The sequence below is a fragment of the Camponotus vicinus genome, unplaced genomic scaffold, assembly GCF_025532165.1.
Source record: "Camponotus vicinus isolate PSW18456_S1 unplaced genomic scaffold, iyCamVici1.0 SCAF_2, whole genome shotgun sequence".
In the NCBI taxonomy this organism is placed as follows: Eukaryota; Metazoa; Arthropoda; class Insecta; order Hymenoptera; family Formicidae; genus Camponotus; species Camponotus vicinus.
This window is the reverse complement of record NW_028141956.1, coordinates 23,816,359-23,830,411: the sequence shown is the minus strand read 5'-3', so window position 1 is coordinate 23,830,411 and position 14,053 is coordinate 23,816,359. Positions and strand designations below refer to the sequence as shown.

Here is a 14,053-nt window from a genome sequence, read left to right as displayed (position 1 = left end):
TCTCTCTCCTTCCCACCCTTGCGTAGCGCGTTCGGAAAGTTTATGGTTTCGCGGCTTTGCGAACTACGTAAACATAGCGCCGCGAGCGACGACCTCGTGCTCCGATATTAAACGCGACCAGGGGGAGGCCTACCGAACCTCTAAACGGGTCCCCCCCTTCCCCCCTCCCTCCCCCGCGGCCGTGTATACGCACTTGGAGCACCGTGCGCGCCAGGACATAACCACACACGAGGGGATATGCCAACTATATACACGTGCGATTGGTACAAATGTGTGTCCAGCGGTCGGCGGGTTAGTCGACTGCGCGTCGAACCGTGAAATTACCCTCCGATACCGGAATCCTGTTACAACTACTCCCCCACCCTCGTCCCCCCCGTCCCCCCCGCGCCCCGTTGGCGTCACTTTACCCCTTTCGCTATTTTATCCCAAGCTGGATAGAACCGCATCTGTCTGTCTGTCTGTCATGTATTGAACATTATCGCACGATCGAGATCCCGCTTTAATGATTTTCATTTATGTCTCTCTTTGCCTTTGATGAAAATTGCAAGAGAGCTCCAGATTCATCGCGGTTTTCTTTCATTTATTTCTTCCTTTTTATTTCTTCATCTGTTATTTCGAAAACAGGAATATCGTTCTCCCGTTATTTGGGCTAATAAACCGCGACTGCAAATTGTTGACCTGCGAAATTACAGCTCAATTTTGGAACGCCGTTTATATTAACCGGTGTTATGTACCCTTTTGCGATTGTCTATCCTGATGGAGCTATTATCGCGACCATCCATGGCACACAGAGGTGCCATTTTCTCTCTACGAGCCCATACTTTTTGTTGGATAACGATCATTTATTCGTTTTTCGAAGTGTAACGCGAGTAGAAAGCTATCGATACGTAAATATCATTCTTTAATATATTTTTCGCCCGTTTCAATGTTTTCGCAATATTACGAATTTATGTGAGAGACGTGTGCAATGTCGAGTATCCGTTTTCGAAATAAACGATACGTATTATCGTTAATGTTTCCTGGCGTTCTGTTAAATTTGCAATTACGGGATGTTTATTTTATTTTCATTATCGATGTATATCGTCACGACTAATAGAAATTATTCACAATCTCTCGCAAGTCTTGTTATTATTATCGTTCAGAGGCTCGATCCACCGAGCGGATATACCGTGCGATATTTTCCCGTGATGAGCGAGCTACCAATGGCAAACGTGTTTTGTTTGTTCAAGAGATAAAATGATGGCGATAGCCAATTTGATTTTTTGATTGGATCACGCGTTCTGTTCGAACTAGTCAAATTTGTAGATTCGATCGCGTTCATCATCCCGGCGAGGCCCAGGACGCGCCGATAAACCGCATCGCGTCATCAGCGATAAAAAAAATGAGGCTTTTCTGAGCCGAAATTAGTGCCGGATATCGACTGTGCCATCGCTATCGATCGGCAACGAGCTATTTGTTGTGACTTTATCTTCAGCTAACGATTGACGACGCTGCAAAATGCACGCACATACATACACACGTGGAGATAAATGCGAGCGCGAGAGAAATTATTTGACTGATTGCTCTACCCGTTGCAAAATGAGGTTTTGGCTGCAAAAAATCAAGTATGCAAATTTCGAGCATAAAATTTTTTGATAACGAAATCCCGCCTCGCGTTCGTAATTCGATTAAGTAATTTGAATACAATGTCCACGTTTATCCCCGCCGCCGAAAATTTCACGGTTGCATTAAGACTGAAATTCGCGAAAAGCAAGGAAATGCGAAATAAAATCGCCTTCGAGCTTTTCTTCAAGTTTCTCCGCGCGAAGAATTTTCATTTACGAAATAAGCTTCTCACTTTCCGGAATTGAGCGAGCCGCATTCGAAAGGTTAATCCTGCAGGGGTTACGAAGCGAAGGCGTTTCCCGTAGAAGCGTTTTCGTAAGTAGATTCATCGCGCGTTTAATCGGCCACGTGCTATTTTCGAAAATGAAATCCCGCAACGTTTAAGGAAAATTCTATTTTAGACTCGTGTTCTCTTTATCCGAGCATTGACACGGTGCCAAGAAGGATTTTCGTTAAAGACCTCTTCCAGTTAACGTATAAAAAATACCCGTGCGAACCGATATATTCTTATTTTAAAATTATAAGGTGATGTAAAGAAAATTAATTATGTATTTTTATTAATTATATTATCTCATTATTTTTATTAATTATTAATTATATAATTATTAATTACCTCTATTATTTTTATTAATTATATTATCTCATTATTTTTATTAAATATTAATTATATATTTTATATTAATTACATTTTATATTATAAAAAATGCGATATAAAAGAATATAAATGTAATTTTTAAATAGAAATTATACTGAAAATTGGATTATTTCTTATTTAAGATAGATTGCATCATATCTAATAAACAATGTAATTTTTGCAGAATAATCAATTTATTGCTTATTCTGTAATAATTTTCCATTCCCAACTTACATAATGCAACTTTATACGACTTCAAATTAATATGCATTACACGAGACAATTAATGTGGCTGAAAAAAAATGTTGAAGGAGATGAGTAGATATTTCTTCATGCATGCATGTGTGTGTCTACCGCATGCAAGGTATATCGATTATCTGAAGATTACCTATTCGCGAACCGGCGAGCGTTACCCCGTTGTAAAATCTCAGCTGGTAGATATTTAAATGCAAATTGAATATGGACGCAAAGGGGTCAGCGCCTTCCTGATCCCGTTCGCTGTTCCTCGCGCAACTTGTCGTGTCTGCGGAAAATATCTGCCAGATTAGACGATGTCGCACGTGTTGCCTGTGTACTGCCCGGATCTCCATGCTAACCAGCGTATATCCCTGACTGCGTTTCGGGGAAAATTCGATAGGAGGGTAACCAACGACGCGTCGTTGCTGGAAATTTAATCTGGAGCTTGTTTCGGAAAGCACGCAGCAAAAAAGAAACGACACTCGTCGCGTTATAATATTCTATCTCTCTCTCTTTTTTTTCTACTTTACTCTTTCGATGCAAAGTATTTTTTTAATTACTCGTATTGTTTATTAACGACAAGAGCGACAACATCCGCGTGTGTATAAATCACAAAGGGGGGAGGGCACGCGAGCCTCGCGTTGAGTTATTAACTCTTTCGCGCTGCGAAAGTTTCGTTTGATTTATATTCCGCTGCAAAATGTTTTCCGCAAATATTGATGCGATCCGCACGCAAACGAAAACTGAAAACACGCCGAGAAATGGCGCATATTCCGCGGGATTAAAAAATGAAACGGGATAAATCGTTTTTTGATACAAATGTGCTCTGGAATTCTGGTGTATCGCGCGCCAGCCGATGATCGCCGTAATCTGCCGGTCGCGCGGTAATTTTTTCCACGCGCCATATCCTCGCCGGCCATCAGGATCGATCGGCTAAACACCCCGGTTAAATACCCGGTCGGGCGCGGTGCAAAAGTGTCCGCTTCAACTGTACAAGAGCGAGAGCGGGCCTCGACGCCTGGCAAATGTGCTCGGATGAAAATTCTATAATTGGATCGTCTGCTCGTTAGTCCCGAATCGACTTCCGTTAACGCTCGAAACGAGTGCGCGTACGTGTTCCGCGAGGGTGGAGTGTGGGGGTGAAGGGAAGGGGGGGCGAGAGTGAAGAGAGGAAGTGCAAAAGTGTGAACGGTATCTGGTAAAAGTGGAAACGGCGAAAGTGCGGACAAAAAGTATAAACGAATAGGCAAGAAGAAAGAGAGAGAGAGAGGGATGCATCGAAGGGTGAAGAACCGCGGTCGCGAGGAGGCGTCGGAGGAAACCGCTTATTCAAATTGTACGATCGGTCGGCCGGGTCGGGACCGACCAGCGAAGCAAGTATTGCTTCTGGAGAGCGGATATTAGAAATTCAATGGCCACCCAGTATTTGCATGGACGATCGATACGCCAATCACTGGAATTTATGAAAAAAGTATAGAGAGATTTTGTCCAATTAAGGAGCGCGATAGAGACGTGAATCGAGCCTGGGCCCCGAGGCGATTACAAGTTAATTATCTCGTTTAACTGCGCGGTTAAATGGAAGAGCGAATGAAATTTTAGCGAGCCGTCGATTATCATAAATGGACTTGCGATTATCAGGACGGGCAGGTGCGTCGTTAATTCAAGCTTTAATAGTCGAGTAACGCTCGTTAAAGACACTCGGCGACGCGATGCGCGCTCCACGTTTTAATACCTTTTTAATAAAATAATGTCGCGCGCGTGCGTCCGGTTTGCCTGCGCGTCTCAATTTTTTTCGAATTCTTGCCGTATTACACACGCTTGAAAACGGAATAAAGCAATTAGTAAATTTTTATGCGCAATTGAGCTCGTAAAACTCCGCACTTTGCATCAGTTTCGCTTTGCAAAATCGCGCTAAAAGCTTCCTTTAATTATTGTTGAACGCTTTGTAATGAAATGACGATTACGCATTTATGCTTTATCACTAATATAATTTGAAAAGTATTTTAATTATAATTTTATGTAATTTTACGTAAAGGAAAATTATTTTTACAAGTCTTTTTTTTACTCGCATGTACGTCCAATTATTATTGCATGCCGTACATGTAATATTTCATGTATTTAAATAATATCATGTTTGAAATTTGTCGTCAGAGTTACCAATTATGTATTAAAAAAAATGAACATTATTTGCAGAAACGACTTATAATAGTACTTTATGGATAAATGAACAGAGATAAGACATTAAGACGGAAATCTAGATGTAACTTGAGATTTAAATGATAAATGTACGGTGCTGAGCTGTCAAGATTGCAGTATTGTATTATCTATATTCTCTACATTTACATAATCTGCACTATACCAGATTGACTGCGGTCACAAGCCTGAATTTGACACTAAATCAAATCAATTTTCAATATATCTCTAGCTGTTGTGGAATTAATAGTTAAGTTTTTGGCTCACGACACATTTACGTATCCAGTTTAACTCAAGTATATATAAAATTTTTAATTAAGATAGAAAATACCGAATGCTTTTGCTGATAAAATGAATATAATCAATAATTTATTAATAATAATGTTTCTTTCCCTTTCTATTTACATATTAAATAAATTCAAATCTGTTTATTCAGCAAATGTTATGGACAAAGTTAGCCGTGATTCAAGTTGTTTAAAGCCGCTTTTTATGACGTGGAATACAATTTTTTCGCATCAGAGCGAAAAAGTCAAAGTTTATTCATTAATTTCCGACTGCAAATTTATAATAAATCTACACGCGTAAACTAACGATAATTTTACATCGCTGCGTGTTCTAAATCTCAAATTCATCGGTGCATAACGTTATACATCGAGCAACTCCGCTTACAAGTATCATGCTGACGTAGCGCAAACAACGCGATACAGTTGGATACTTAACTCTCAACAGCCGAAAAGTTGCGAGGCATACAGTTTCCCTCTTCGACATTTGCACGAATCGTCGAGTGCGTAGGACTGCTCTCGCATAATTTCGGTAACAGTACAAAGGAAGTGGAAACGGACCGCGCGTCGTCGAATGGAAGCGTGGGCGGATGAGTTATTCCGTTTCGTTATTTCGCGATAAATCACATCGATTTCTCGTCGATTATGATTCGCTTGTAAATCACTCGCTCTTTGCGGGGTCAGCCAGCGAGCGGGACGCGCTCCATAAATCGCGAAACGAAATGAAAAGAGCGCGGCCGCGCACCGCGAGGCGCGGGGGTGGACGCGGGGGTGGACGCGGGGGTGGACGCGGGGGTGGGCGTCGGTGAGACAGCGAATTAAAAAGTAAAAAGGAAAGTTTGCGGCATGCGCCAATTCCCCCGGACGAATTGCGGTGCGCTACATGCGCAAATGCGCGCTTGGAACGTGCGCACGTCGGAGCTTTTCGGCGACGACGATGGCGTTTAAGCATCGCGCGACGGGAGTAAAACGAATCGTTTGTCGCTTTAAATATTCACGCCCGCTTTTTCCGCGCGGACCCCTTCGCTTCCGATCTCGTCGGCAGATAGCCAAATCCCGTTTCGACCGTTCGTTTCCGCGGGAGTAAGATTTTTATCAGACAGATCGTGCATTACACGCGGAGAGAGAGAGAGATGGGAATCTCGGTTTTTTTAAATCAATAGGAAGTGATCCGATGCGATTCTAAAATATCACAGGTCGGATCTAAATTTCGACCTTCTCGATTAAATTGAAGAGCATCCAACAATTTTCGAACTTTATTATTTTTAAATTTTTATTCTTTAAGGCTTTGATTTTTTTTTCAAATCCTTATCCCTCCCTTTTAATTAGCTTTCATTTATTCATCCCATATATTAGAACGCGTGGTGCAACATTGCCGGGAAAATTTTCGTCAGATTTGTAGCGAGAAAAGATTGAAGGTAATATTTAAAATGGGAGCGCATTAATATCCGCGCAAGCCGCTTTGAGGGATATTTTTCATTAGCCGACATGGTACCAACTCCCCCGCAGAAAGTGCAATCAGAAAATTCCGAAGCCAATCGATCGTCGGACGAAATAAGAGACGAGGGAAGAAAAAAAAAAGTCAGCGTATATAATGTAAAGTCCAATGCAAATGCGCGCGCAGAAGGCAATAGCTTGTCTTGATTACTTTTAACCTGAAACTTGTCTTTCTTCCTGCAGAGCTTTTTATCCCAGAGGTTTTATTCATCCTTCGTTTACTCGCATAGCTACTCCTTTATCGAGAAATGCTCTTTTTATCGCAAACTTTGACGATACGATATTTATTTTGCGATTTTTGACAATATTTATTTTCAACAATAAGTCGGGCATTGATACATCTGTGTCATATATTTCGGGGTCGGAAGATAGACCTGTAGCGATGCCGAAACGGTTGGGAATTTCGAAAAATTCGGCGTGTTTTTTCACATAAATACTCGGTACATGTCGTCTTTTTACATTTACAGCGCGATGTTACATCGCTTATCGTTTATTTTCTCCTCCGCGCCGCGCGTTACGCTCGTTCCGAATGAAAATAAATGTCATCGCCAAAACAATACCGCCCAATATTTCCATACTTCTCGATCAAGCCAATTGCTATTTTGATAATTTATGATTACGCGTTTTTCGCGATAAGATAAACAATATCGCGGAAAAATATATGCAACAAAGCATCGAGGAAAAAAGCCATCAATTGCACGGCGAATAAAAATAGCAATTCTGTCGAAATGATAAGATTGCACCGAATATTCTGAATAAACTTGCCGAGTGTTTTGCGAATACTCCATTTCCGCTTCTGACATTCGCTTGATATTTCCTCCTCTTTACGATAACTGTAAATTGAGTTGCCAAGGGAATATATACCGATGCTTTTCGAACTTGTACAACGTTTTACTAAGCTGTTTTATGTTGGTGGGATGGAGTGTGGGCATGGGGTTGATGGTAGCCGGGGGTGAAAAGGGTTAAAGATGGTGACTTGTAAGGGTAGTGACAGGTGACTGATGAAACCTCTCCGACCCGCGGCTACATTCGAGAGTAACGCATCAGGATCGTATTCCTCTTCGATCAAATGCGTCTCTCTCTCTCACGTATTTGTGTTTGTAGGTGAAGTTTTAGCATCCTTGTCAATTCGCAATCATTTTGATCTCTTTTTTCCTCCGTATATTTTTCCAGTCTTTTTTAAAATCAAATTTATCTCGCGCTACGTGCGTCGCAAAAATGTAAAGCATTAAGACTATTTTTTATAAAATCTCGACATTTTGTTTAAAAGTTTGGATTTTTTCCTATTTTTGTATTTTCAGCCTAATTAAACAGTAAATTCTTTTTATTTCGAATAACTTATGTTTGATTGACAATCTTTTGCTTCGTAAGAAAGATACGACAGGTAGAATCGAGGTGATTGATGTTTACACGATGCTTCCACACAGTTGATTGATTATTGCTTAATATTGTTTCACGCACCGATAGGTTCGATTGTACCGTCACGTTATCGAAGCGAAGCGACATCCTGGAAAGCACTTATGTAGAGAAGCATTAAAAATATTACTGGATTTTTCACATTAAAAAGACTGAAAAAAACGTCGTTTTCTCAATTATTTATTAATGCAAAAATTTACTATAACTATATAATTATTTATTAATGCAAAAATTTAGACTATAACTATATAAATACAATAACCTGAATAATTACAGCGTTAAATAAGTCTCACATAAATAAAGAAAATTAAATCTTCTTATATACAGTGTCCCATTTTAACTTTTACACTCGAATATCTCGAAACCATGGCGGTTTCGGTGAAAATGTTTTAAACAAAAGTTGTATGGTTTTAAGGGGGCCATAAGATGGTGTCATTGGTTTTATCTTGAAAAGTCGTTTGAAGATCACGTGAAGGTCACCTCCAACTTTTTAAATGGAACACCCTATATACTTTTGCATATTCTTGTAGCTTGCCTCGAGAGTTTTCCAAAACACTATAAACACTATAATTAAACATGTTTTCATTAAGTACTTTTCGAGTTATGAGGCTTGAAATAATTTCTTAATTTTACATCAACCATAAAATATCTAGTAAAATATTCATTTTTCGATTATCTTACCTTAATACTTTTATGTACAAAATAATGAGAGTAATCAATTGGTGTAAAGAAAACATACAGTTGTTTTTAAGAAAAAATATGGAATTGTTAATTGCAAATTACATATTTTTTCTTAAAAATAACTATATTTTTTCTTTACACTAATTGATGCCTCTACTTTATTATAGTATTTTGAAAAGCTCTCGAGATAAGCTACAAGAATAAGTAATGAAAAATAGGGAGTTCCATTTAAAAAATTGAAGGTAACCTTCACGTGACCTTCAAACGACTTTTCAAGGTAAAACCAATGACACCATCTTATGGCCCCCTTAAAATCATACAACTTTTGTTTAAAACATTTTCACCGAAACCGCCATGGTTTCGAGATATTCGAGTGTGAAAGTTAAAATGGGACACCCTGTATATTTGCACCCTTGAAACTTTAAAGAAACTCTTTAATTTTCATTCGTTGACGTAACTGACAAGTTATTAATCTCTAGATATCGCAATCGTAAAACATCGTGTCGACAATGAAATAATTTCTCTGCAAAGCGTTAACGGACCTGTAACGATTTTGCGCGGGGGATGAAAATGGAAAGCGTGTCTTTCGTAAAGATCGAGTTGATACGTTGGCGTTATTATGCGATACGATCGCGCGAAATAACTTTGGCTCCGCGGCTGCGAAGATGAGCTCGTCATTAGCCACCGCTGGGGCAACAAGCATTTTACATCGCGCCACCAACGTCAAGCCGATTATGTTCCGCGTCACCGCCACGGGCGAGACTGTAATTGGGGACCGCGTTATCCGGTCAATCGTGAACGCCGCCGGCAACGCATTTTTAGCGCGAATCAACGTGGTCGTGGTGGAATCGAGCCTTCTGACGAGCGTGGCGAGGGTGGCCGACGAGGGTGGCCGCTTTACGCAGGGGATGACGTTTGACGTTGCACGCGATAGATGCACGGCCTGTCGGTTATTGCTTAATGCCGTTTCACGTGCAACGAGCTCGATATACGGTTTCATTACGTTTTCATCGGTGAATAAGGGCTTTTCGCGCATCGTCTCTCGCAGTCGGTGCTACAATCATTTAAATATCTTTGGTTTAATCTCCCCTCTGGCTTTTACAAATTTACTCGCATAAAAATCGAAGGTAACAATGTAACTATTGGAATCTATATTGACGGTGTTGTGATTCATGATTGATTATTTTTATATCATTATTGTATAATTTTATGATAAATAATAATGTTATATCGTGATTTCGTTGCATTAAAAATAAGCAATAATTTAAAGATAATGGATTAAACATTTTTTTTTAATCATGAAATTTAAATAGTTTAATGATGATTCATGAATAGAGATGTAAGCATTTATATTTTCAGTCAAAAAAATAAAAACAATTTGTAATTATATTTACGTTGTACATCAAATATTAGTCTAATTCTGATTTATGATGACAGTAAATTAGTACATGTTACTACATCTCAATAATTACCCTTTTTTTAATATAATTACTATAATAATTTATTATAATTATTATATTATAATTATATCTACTATAAATATTAATTAAAAATAATTGTAATTTATTATAACTCGCAATAATATTGTTATTAATATTCAACTATTATATTCACAGCTAGAATTTTTTTTTGTGTAGATACGAGAAGAACCAGCCGGTCGACAGTGTGTCGGGGATTATTTTAGTGCGTGTAAAAACGTTGAACGTACTGGTTTACTCCATTTTAAGAAGGACTAAAGATTAAAAGAGAACAAAAATATAATATTTTAAGAAAGACTAAAAGTATATTAAAAAAAGATAAGAATATAAAATCGGTGAGGAAAATTAATAAAACGCAGGATTTGTACATAATGTGTCGAGAAATGAAAACTTTACAGCTAATCTATATAAAAAAAAGGGTAATTATTTGCTTATACGGACCACCTCCCGATTTCAATAATTCTCACATATGTTATCAAGATCATTACTCTGAGTAATGTTGTGAAGGTTTTAGTCGGCTGTCATTGTTTATTAAAAAGTTATAAACAAAAAATGTAATGAATAATATGTAATTTTATGGCACCCGTATATAAGCTATGTTGTCGTTTGACATTGTTTACCTTTCTTATATTGAAATCAGGTAGTGGAACAGTGATAGGCTTCTATGTTTTTGATATCTCTTATGACTTTGAAAATATTTAAGAAAAGGTGAGTTAGTACAAGACAGATTGTTGTACAGTTAACACGAAGTTCTACGAGTTTCTCGCTTTAACGACAAAATACGATGAATTATTAAACTATTTGTGCGCGAAAAATGTTACATTTGTAACTTTCTATGCAAAGTGAAGTGTATCCCGGATCACAAACACGGGTTTGGTTATATCTTCTGAAAGTGGAGCCCCCCGCAGGGGGGCGTAACACACTATCCACGCATGTACTTTCCAAGATGAAGCAAAGTTTACTTAATCTTGACTTCCATTAAGAGTAAATTTTGCTTCATCTTAGGAAGTACATGCGTAGGTACAGTATGTTCCGCCCCCCTGCGGGAGGCTCCACTTTCGGAAGATATAACCTAACTCGACCCGTGTTTGTGATGCGGGATACACTTCACTTTGCATAGAAAGTTACAAATCTATGTGAAATTATGCAACAATTGACTTTCTTTCGATAAATGTATTAATGAACTTATGAAACTTCTTTTGTTTATATCTTTTTAATAAACAATGACCGCCGACTAAAACCTTTACAACATTACTCAGTGATGATCTTGATAACATATGTGAGAATTATTGAAATCGGGAGGTGGTCCGTATAAGTAAATAATTACCAAAAAAAAGTTTATTGCGCGCGTTATCAATATAATCGTGAGTGTCGGGAGTATCGGATATATTTACGAACGATCGTTTTAATCGATCAATTCGTTTTTCCGCCCAATGTCGATCGCGTTTTATCGAAGTGTCAAAATGATATATCGTATTATTATCCTGCGTGTTTCGCGAGTGTGAAGCAGCAATGCCAGTGAAATACATCGAGGAAAAGCACATCCAGGAATCGTAGCCTGATCCTACCGGATTAATCCAAAGAGGTTGTCATGCAACGAATATTGGGGTAAGTGTCATATATTATTATCTCATTTCTTTATATCATTTCTCTCGTCTCTATTTTTTTAGTCACTATTTTTTTTATGAAAATTATTTACATTTGCATTAGAAATAAAAAAAAATGCGCGAAAAAATTGAAAATATAATAAAACCTTTAATCTCACTCCCGCGCATGTCTTCAATTTACCTGTTAGCTTTTAATTTTTATCATTTACATAAGAAACATATTTTTAATACTTAATTATTTAATTACTTGATCCTAAAAAGAAATTATGAAAATTTAAATTTTGTGTTCCTCGCTTTGCATAGTTTTTTAATGAATGTTTATTTAAAATTTTAAAAATTGAGATGTTTTTAAATTGGAACAGAGCAGCATATAATACAATTAAATAAAAATTATACTTTATTATAATCTATATTTTTATTCGATTTCTATATTATATATGATAAATAAGACTAATGATTCGTAGAAAAATTGCAGCGTTTGATTTGAACGATTCTTTTCATGTTCATTTCCATATTTTTATGTTGCTTTTCGTTTTGCATACTCATAAAAAAAAGAAAGAAAAAAGAGACAAGGAGAAAAGCTATGAGATTACGGTCGTCGTATAAAACGAATTTCGCTAGGGAGATAGTTTCGCCATCCAACGCTTTCGTGCTTCTACTGCAAAAGTGACATACACGCACGCGTTGTGCAAACGATAAACTTTTGAGGACGAATGAGGTAAAGTTTATCGTTGTCGTTGAGTAGCGCATTCGTAGTTAAAACCGATCTCTGTCTCGTTATTGCGTTATTATATTAGAGCGCAGTTTTTACATCGAAAAGTTGGGGAAAATTCAAAACAAAGAGTTTGAGTAGAATTGGAAAAAAAAAACTATCGTACTTTCACATTAAATATCACACTCACGGATATACATTCGCGAAATTTTTTTACTATTTTTGTGATTATTTACAGATTAGCGATAATATAAATTTCTAAATAAAAATTAATGCTTAAATTTACAATTTATTAGCGATATTAAAATTTACACATAGCAACAATATAAATTTTTTCACTTTGAAACTAATGTAAAATATTAGTTGTAGAATATAGAAGATAATAAAAATGGAATGGTAACTATTTTGACAACTTGCCTGCATATTATCGACAACAATATTCGCGTCAATTTCTCTAGATGTGCACGTGTGAGTGCAAGCGGATATTTAAATAAAATATGTCAGATCGCGTCCTGTGCGAGAGCGCACGAGTTTTTCGCCCAATGCAAATTACGTCAATCTATTTGCTCGTGGCAGATTTACGATCAACTGAATATATTTGACTTGTATAGGCATTTGTATTTTTCGCAATTTTCTCTAACAAATACTCTATAAATTGGTGAAAACCTAATTCTTCGAATTTGACATTTTTCTATTTTTCACGCGACATTTCCGTCGATAGAATAGCATTCATTATTTAATTAACGCGTATTTAAGTGTATATTCGTATAAAAATTTTCATAATTCAATATAGAAATATTTCAATAAAAAAGTGATCAATAAAATTTACATTTTATTCCAAATTTCTTGTTCTTTCATGCGCTCAAACCTTCAAGTTTTTAAAGTACCGCAACAAAGTATTTATACGATATTTTTTACAATTCAAAAAATAATTGTATTTAGCGAAGAAAGCGCGAATTTTTATTTCATATCATATGACAAATTGCTTGTATTGCTGCGCATGAAAAAAGAGATATTCGATTTTTAGAAATGTTGAAAAAGATATTTATAGCTTGTTGTAAAATAATACATATAAAAGCGTTTGCGATAAAAACTTTCCAACTATCTGTATTTACATTTGCAATTTATACATGCCGATTTAATTTTTAAAGTTTAAAATAAGAGCGGATTAAATCGTGTTGCGTCACGAATTAGGCAGATTTTTATCAAAGAAAAATTTGGACGGCACGCATATATACAGTCAAACGCGTCGACATATATTTCCCCTTGTATAAAGTCTCTCTCTTCCGCGCAATAATTTTTCATACTCTACTGCGCGTACTTTATTTCCTTTCAGAAGGTTTCGCAGTTTTTGATGGATCGCGACGAAATTGGGTCACGAGAAACGCGCGGTGTAATCTCGTCGTTATCGTTTATTTTAAATGGGAGACACGGCGATGAATTTCTAATACGCGAAATCTCTCTGCATTTTTTCAAAATTATTTTCATACATATTTGTACATTCGCGAATTGTACGTCGTCGACGGATTTGACGATGAATGAAACGTTCTTGGAAATGCTGCATTATTACTTATTTTTTTTCGTTTATTTCGCTCTGTATATCTCAACTTTCCACGCTACTGACTTACACGTCGATTGAGTTTCGATCATTTCTCTTCCACCTGCGTGGTTTCTCGTTATCTTCAGCACACAGAGATGTCGTATTATTGCAG

General features: G+C 37.2%; 2 protein-coding genes and 1 long non-coding RNA gene across 3 annotated transcripts in view; 2 read left to right on the top strand and 1 right to left on the bottom strand.

Annotated features, from left to right (window-relative positions):
- Positions 1-10,987, top strand: part of Urm1 (Ubiquitin-related modifier 1) — a 122,279-nt gene extending 111,292 nt beyond the window's left edge. The window contains exon 6 of the mRNA XM_083090396.1: positions 10,182-10,987. The gene's annotated coding sequence lies outside the window, so the exon portion shown is untranslated. The remainder of the gene's footprint in view (positions 1-10,181) is intronic.
- Positions 1-14,053, bottom strand: part of LOC145966349 (uncharacterized) — a 129,920-nt gene that overhangs the window by 48,274 nt on the left and 67,593 nt on the right. The window lies entirely within an intron of this gene.
- Phyhd1 (Phytanoyl-CoA dioxygenase domain containing 1) overlaps positions 11,326-14,053 on the top strand; it is a 164,975-nt gene continuing 162,247 nt past the window's right edge. Inside the window, exon 1 of the mRNA XM_083090379.1 lies at positions 11,326-11,630. The gene's annotated coding sequence lies outside the window, so the exon portion shown is untranslated. The remainder of the gene's footprint in view (positions 11,631-14,053) is intronic.